Consider the following 8002-nt stretch of genomic DNA (forward strand, 5'->3'; position numbering starts at 1 on the left):
TGTAACTGCTAATATTCTAGTGATTGGTTTTGATCCGAGTTTGGATCCGTGGTTTTTTTCCCGTTTGGGTTTTCCACGTTAAAATCTTGGTGTTCATCTCTGCTTTCGTTTTTAATATTTCTTCCGATTTTTACTTAAGCGAACGAGCGAGATCATTGCCTAGTGTTTAGATACATACGTGTGTCTAGGGGTTTTTTCACTTGTAAACTTGCAATTGAAATCTCGGATGAGGACAAGGCATTAGTATTGTTGAATTTCTTGCCGAACACTTATGACCACCTCACTACTACCCTACTGTATGGAAAGGATTCAATCCATTATAAAGATGTTGCAAAAGCATTGATTAACAATGAGTACCGAAAATTGGACAAGCAAGCTACTCACGAGTCATCTTCAGATGCATTGATGGTGAGGGTTAGATCTGAAAATAGAAAATTTAGAAAAAGAGGCAAATCCTTCTCAAAGTCAAGGGGTGCATCCTCATATAGGAAGTCAATTGCCAAAGACTAATATTCATATTGCCGCAATAAAGGGCATTGGAAGAAGTATTGCCCTATTTTGAAGAGCAAGGACAAGAAACCCCAAAAGGCAAATGTGGCATATTCGGATGATGAGGACTCAGAAAGGCAAATGTGCCTTTGTAGGCTCAGCTCTTGCATGTAGCATGGATGAATGGATCTTGGACTCCGGTTGCACATACCATATGTGTCCAAACCGGAGTTGGTTCTCCACTTTTGAGAAGATCTTCGGTGGAGTGGTGTATATGGGCAATGATAGCCCTTGTAGAGCTGAAGGCATTGGCACTATTCGCCTAAAGCTCCAAGATGGGTCCGTCAAAGAGCTAACAGAAGTCCGGTACATACCAGATTTGAAGAAGAACCTCATCTCTCTTGGGGTTTTGGAATCAAAGGGCTTCACCGTTACTTTAAAGGGTGGAGCGTTGAAGGTGACTTTGGGGGCATTGGTGGTGATGAAGGGCATAAGAAGAAACAATTTGTACTTCTTACAAGGCTCTACGGATTAGGGAAGAGTAGCGGCCACCTCAAATAACACTATTAGTGAGGTTGACTCTTCCAGACTATGGCACATGAGGTTGGGGCACCCAGGACAGAAAGCTTTGCAAAGTCTGTCAAGTCAAGGTTTGCTAAAGGGTGTGAAGAGCCTCAAACCGGAATTTTGCAAACATTGTGTTTTGGGCAAACAAACTAGATTTAAATTTGCCACTACGGTACACCGGACCAAGGGGATCTTGGATTACATTCACACAGATGTTTGGGGGCCTACCCAGAAGGCCTCATTGGGAGGAAAGCACTAGTTCGTTACCTTTGTAGATGACTATTCTAGAAGGTCTTGGGTGTACACCATGCACCATAAGAATTAAGTGCTTGAAATTTTTCAGAATTGGAAGAAGATGATTGGGAATCAGACTGGCAAGAAGATCAAGAAGCTCAGATCAGATAACGGTAGAGAGTACACTTCAGATCCATTCATGAGGTTATGCAAAGAAGAAGGGATTGAAAGACATTTCACCGTTAGAGAGACACCTCAATAAAATGGCGTGGCAGAACGTCTAATTCGGACCTTATTGGAGAAGGTTCAGTGTATGTTGTCCAATGCTGGATTTGGTAAGAAGTTTTAGACTGAGACAGTCAACTATGCATGTCATCTCATCAACCGGCTACCTTCATCTGTAAACAATGGGAAGAGCCCATTGGAGGTATGGTCTGGCAAACAAACCCATTTCAGATTATAATTCCTTACACATCTTTGATTGTCCTGCATATTATCATGCCAGGGAAAGCAAATTGGATCCAGAGCCAAGAAGGGGATCTTCTTGGGCTTTAGCACTGGGGTGAAGGGATTTCAGGTTTGGAGGCCAGAATTGAGGCAATTGATAATCAGCAAGGATGTTACATTTGATGAATCATCCATGCTGAAGCAAAGTCAAGCATCAGATAGCCCAGTTAATGACAGTGCTGAAGATGTTCCATGACAGGTAGAATTTGAGGCAGATTCAAGTCCACCACAAGATACATCTTCAGAAGGGGCAAATGAAGAGGAAGATTCGAATTTGCAAGAAGATGATAGTGTGGAGCCAAAAATTGATGATCAAGACTCCATAGCAGTTAGAAGGTCAAGGAGAGAAATCAGAAGAATGGCACGCTATTCTGATATGTTGGCCTATGCTCTTCCAGTGATTGATGAAGACTTTCCCGCTTCCTTCAAAGAAGCTATGAAGAACACCGAAAGAGCAAATTGGAAAGAGGCGATGAATGATGAAATGATGGCTCTTGAGAAAAATAAAACTTGGGATTTGGTGCTCCCTAAGGGGAAGAAGGATATTAGGTGCAAGTGGATATATGCCAAGAAGGATGATCCTCAATCAAAAGGCGGGGTTAGATTCAAGGCTAGATTGGTGGCAAAATGGTATGTTCAAAATGAGGGGATTGATTATAATGAAGTGTTTTCTCCAGTGGTGAAACACTCCTCTATTCAAATTTTGCTAGCCTTAATAGCTCAGTTTGATCTTGAGCTAGCCCAGATGGATGTGAAAACCGTCTTCTTGCATGGTGATTTGGAGGAAGATATCTATATGACATAGCCGGAGGTTCAAAATAAGTGAAAAAGAAGACTTGGTTTGTAAATTGAAGAAATCCTTATATGGCCTAAAGCAGTCTCCTAAGCAGTGGTATAAATGATTTGACCAGTTTATATGGAGGCACAAGTACAAGCGAAGCCACTATGATCATTGCGTATACTTTAGGAAGCTTCAAGATGGATCCTTTATCTATTTGCTTTTATATGTTGATGATATGTTGATAGCATCTAAGAGCAATGTGGAGATTGATAAATTGAAGCTCCAATTGAATAAGGAGTTTGAGATGAAAGAATCTAGGAGAAGCAAGGAAAATACTTGGCATCGAGATTAGGAGAGACAGGAAATTGGGGATAATATGCTTAATTCAGGAGCAGTATTTGAAAAATGTATTGTAGCGGTTTGGATTTGATAGCAAAACAAAATCAGTGAGTACACCATTGGCACCTCATTTTAGGCTCAGTGCGGCTATGTCACCCATTTCAGATGCTGAGAGAGAGTCTATGTCTAAGGTACCATATGCAAGTGCAGTTGGAAGCTTAATGTATGCTATGGTGTGCACTAGGCCAAATATTTCACAAGCTATTAGCATTGTTAGTAGATATATGCATGCTCCAGGAAAAAGGCATTGGCAGGCTGTGAAATGGATTCTGAGATATATTCATGGTACTATGGGTGTTGAACTAAAATTTGTAAAAGATGATAGACTTGGTCTACATCTTATTGGATATGTGGATTCGGACTATGCAGGTGATTTGGATAAGCATAGATCCACTACGAGATATGTTTTTACACTTGCTCAAGGGCCGGTGAGTTAGATGTCGACCTTATAGTTGACTGTTACTTTATCTACCACAGAGGCTGAGTATATGGCAGTGACAGAGGCTATAAAGGAGGCTATTTGGTTGCTTGGTTTGACGGATGACTTGGGTGTATACCAGGAGAAGATGGAGGTACATTGTGATAGCCAAAGTGCAATTTGTTTGTCTAAGAATCAAGTTTATCACACAAGGACAAAGCACATTGATGTCCGTTTCTATTTTGTGAGAGAAATTTTGGAAGAAAATGATATTTCATTTTGCAAGATTGGAACTGCTAATAATCTGGCTGATATGTTGACAAAAATAGTGACCAAAATCAAATTCCAACATTGTTTGGATTTGATTAATGTCACTCACTGTTGACCAAGTTTGGTTTGGCATCTTAGGATGCAAATTTGTAGGCGAAGCACCTTTTGGATGATTAAGTCACTTTGGGATAGTAGAGAGTGACTTGCTGAAGTTTTGAGTTCTTTGCCAAGGTGGAAAATTGTTAAAAATTGCCTCAAATTCAGTTTCAGCAAAAATTCAGCATATATCAGCATTTCTGTGCCGCGCGTTCGAATGGGCCCTAAAGGGCGTTCAAACGCGAGCTCCAGAGAGAGAGCAGTCTGTGATGCAGGCGTTCGAACGGCCCCTAGCCGAGTTCGAACGCGAGCCAACCCGAGAGCAGACTTTCTGCAGGCGTTTGAACGAGCCCCAGCTGAGTTCGAACGTGAGCCAACTCGAGAGCAGACTTTCTACAGGCGTTCGAATGGCCCTAACCGAGTTCGAACGCAGACCAACTCGAGAGCAGTTGTTTCTATAGGCGTTTGAACGGCCCCTCTTATGCGTTCGAACGCCCCTTTGGTTTCATTGTATTGACATTAGGTGCATTCGAACGCGCAGCCGAGGGCATTCGGATGCAACACTGAAAATCCCCAAATCTGAACGTGACTATAAATACTAAAGTGGGTTTTTTAGGTTTGGTTGTTAAAAAAACATTAATGAGGGTTGAGCCACCATTGTATTAAGAGTGATTAGAGTTGTTGAACTCTTTGTAAGTGAGGGATTTGCATAGTGAAGAAAATTGCTCTCTCTATTGTCTCCATTGTTGTCTTTGTTGGTGTTTGCTTACTTTAGGGTGTTAATCCGTGATTAGAACTTGCTTAGGGCTTTTCTATCACCATTAACATCTCTTTGGAGTTTTCCAAGCATTGCATTGTGTTTTCTTCCACTATTCCCATTTGAGCTATTTAGGGGTGAAGGTCTTGCTTCTGCTTCCTTCACCCATTTGGTAGTTTTGCACAACAAGATCTACTAGACCAGCATAAGTCCCTCATAACTGCAGATAACCTCTTGAGAAGAACATTAGGATAGGTTATAATTGCCATAAAATGGACAAAATCAAACTTAAGACAAATTTCAAGAGGGCCAGCTTGCGAGAGAGTCTTTGATTTCCAACCTGCAAGCTTGCTTTAACCTTGTCAACCACAAATTGAGAAAGGCTTGATTTTTTATTGCTAGGCCGATAAAGGGTTGCCAAAACATTTATCTCTGATATTCAGGTGCTACACTTGGAGGGTTTCAGTGACTTCTCTACAATTTGAGATTGATGATTTGTTGCTAAATTCCGGTGCCAGTTTTTCTATGTTGATATTTTGGCCAAAAACACATCTATAAGAGCTTAGAATTTTTTGCAAGTAGATAGCTTCGGTGGCCACAGTCTTACCAAAAATTAATAAATCATCTACAAATAGAATGTCAGATAGAGCTAGCACGCTTTTGGCTGGACAAATGCCACCATATTGCTTGACTTGTAGCTTCTTCGAACATTAAGGAGAGCACATTTCATCTGATAATAAAGAAGAAAGGAGAGTGGGCATCCTTGGCAGCGAGCCCTAATGGGTGAAATGCCTCATTTTTACTGCCATTGACCAGAACTTCAAAGGAGACTTTGGAGATGCAGTTGTGGATTAATTTGATGAAAGAGTCGAGGAAGCCATGAACTTTTAAACTATCACTTTTTGATAAAATTCTATTCCATCTTATCAAAGGCTTTTAAAATAAATAAGCCAACCATACTGGTTGATGTTTTGAGAAAAAACATTAGCTCTTGGAGCTATATCAAGGCCCATGCTTTTGACAGTTGCTTCTATCTCCAAATCCGTTGGACAAGCCAGTATACTGTCATCACTTTCTTTGGGAATATGAGGAAATGCACTAGGAAGAAAATTAGTTAAATTTGTTAGGAAAGGGGATTGGAGGTCTTAGAAATATGCTAAAAATGGGCGACAGAAACCTTACAAATCTCAGCCTAGTTATTGGACCAAACCCCCAAGTCTATTTTAGACCAAAAATTGAGTTTCTCCTTTTTCAATCAGAAGCAGATGCATGAAAATATTTTGTGTTATGATCACCATGGTTCAACAACTCCATCCTTGAACGTTGTTTTTAGAAAATTTCTTATTTAAGATCAAGATATTCCAGCACACTTCTTAAAGCTTTTTTCCCTTGTTCCACTCTATATTAGTAGAGTCTAATGTTTGAATGTTGGCTAGCTTGATATCTAGACATTTGATCTGCTCTGAAAGGTAGCATCATATTTTGCCCAACCTTTGATCAGGTTGGCCAAGGTAGAAAGATTGCTAGATGGTGTTTTGTTGGAATTCGTATACTTTAGCCCAAGAATTATTGTCGAATGCGGAGTAGGACACTATTTTAATCAAACAATTTTCAATTTTGAAGTATTTAGAGGCAGGCTTAAGGGGGAGTTTTGAGAAGGATCAGGTTGTGGTTGGACGAGATTGCTAGTAAGTGAAAGGTCATGGTAGAGGCTGCACCAAGAAGGGGAGGCTAATGCTCTATCCAAGCATTCACAAATAAGAAGGTGACTCAGTCTCTTATTCGTCCAAGTGTAAGTAAGCCCAGAGAAGCTGATGTCTAGAAGCCCAGTTGAGCTGATGTAAGAATCAAATTTCCTTGAGTCGGAGTGGAGGACTAAGTTGTCACCTTCCTTTTCCTGAGGGCTAGCGATGTAGTTAAAGTCACCAATGCAATAAAAGGGTAAGTTTTCTCTAGCGAAAAATCAACTTTTGACCAAAGGATGTGGTCATTTTTGTTGTGGGAGTTACTGTAGATGCACCCAAGGATCTACCTGTGGTTATTCATGGAGTCTTTGATGACCACAAAGATAAATTTTGTAGAAGAGTCCAAAATCTCCAAGGTAGTATTAGAGTCTCAAATAAGCCAAAGGCCACCAGACTGGCCAATAGATCCAACCACGTGATGGTTGCTAAGCTGAAGAGAGGTGATTATCTTTTCTTCCTTCTCCTCTTCCATTTGTTTCAGAGAGAAAGGCAATAGCTACTTTAATGCTGAGGAGGATAGCTTTTAGGTTTCAAACTATTGAGGGTCCTACACTCCCTCGACAATTCCAAGCTATGATCTTCATAATGAGTGCCGCGGCAAGTTCAAGTTAGTCATGGTAAGAGTTGTTGATGCATTGGTATCATCAAGAGGGTATCCAGTGCTAGAGAGGGGAAGGATATGTGAAGTGGAAGGAGAAATGTCTTTAGTAATGTGAGGGCATTTTGGTGGGGGTTGCTTAAGCTTGGAGGGAACTGTCTTTCTATTGCTAGGAGGGTGGGTTTTGTTAGGGGTGATTTTGTTATGAGAGGTGGAATGAGTGTTGTCATTCTCAGTAGGAGTAGAGGACGTAGGGGTTGTGGCATGAGAGTAAAGGGTAGGGTTTGCATGGGAAGTATGGGGGAAGGAGAGATGAGCTCAAGTCCCGTCCTTGGTTTAAGGAAGAAGGGAGATATGCACACTAGAGAGAAGAGTGGAAGTAATATTACCATCAAAAGGGACTGATGCGTCCAGTATGGTTTGCTTTTGGCTGCTTTCCAAGAAAGTTGTTAGGGAAGCCATGTAGTAAGCAAAGGCTAGAGAGGGCCCGATCGATAGTTATTAGAATGTTTACCATTCCATTTGCCAAGTTGTTTAATCTTGTATCGCAGGGCTGATACTGATGGCTGAAAGATTGGTAGCAGGAGTGGGAGAGGAAGTGTGCAATGCCTAATTGACAGCTAGGCTAGGGTTTTACTTGCTTTCTTGAAAGACGTCTCGCCTATCAACACATTAGTCACTACTGATGGGACAGATAGAGCTAGGCTGTTCTGCCTGGGGTTGGGTGGATCTAAGAGGAGAGGAGGGTGGTGAGCAGAGATTGCCGCCGCGTGCTAGTTTTGCACCAGCGACCTCTTGTAAGCTTTGTCGGGTTGATTTCTCCACTTATTGATAGAGGTTTAAAGTTTAACGCCCCTGCCCAGCATAGGCACATGCATGCCCACGCGTCCACACGATACGCGCGGGTCATGCGATAAGAAGGGCGAGGCTCATCACGCACAGATACACCCTGTTAGGTTTTTTATTTATTAGCAATTTTGTACAAAATATTCTAAGTGTATTCTTTCATGTATTTGAGCTTTACACAAGTCTAGAATATCTCTGGTGTGAAGAATTGCAAGATCATTGGAGAAAAGCCTCGCGTTCACAAACGCGTTCGAACGCGGGCACTGCGTTCACACAAACAGAGAGCCGCGTTCAC

Source organism: Typha angustifolia, chromosome 9, assembly GCF_048772165.1.
Source record: "Typha angustifolia cultivar Huaian chromosome 9, ASM4877216v1, whole genome shotgun sequence".
NCBI classification, from domain to species: Eukaryota; Viridiplantae; Streptophyta; class Magnoliopsida; order Poales; family Typhaceae; genus Typha; species Typha angustifolia.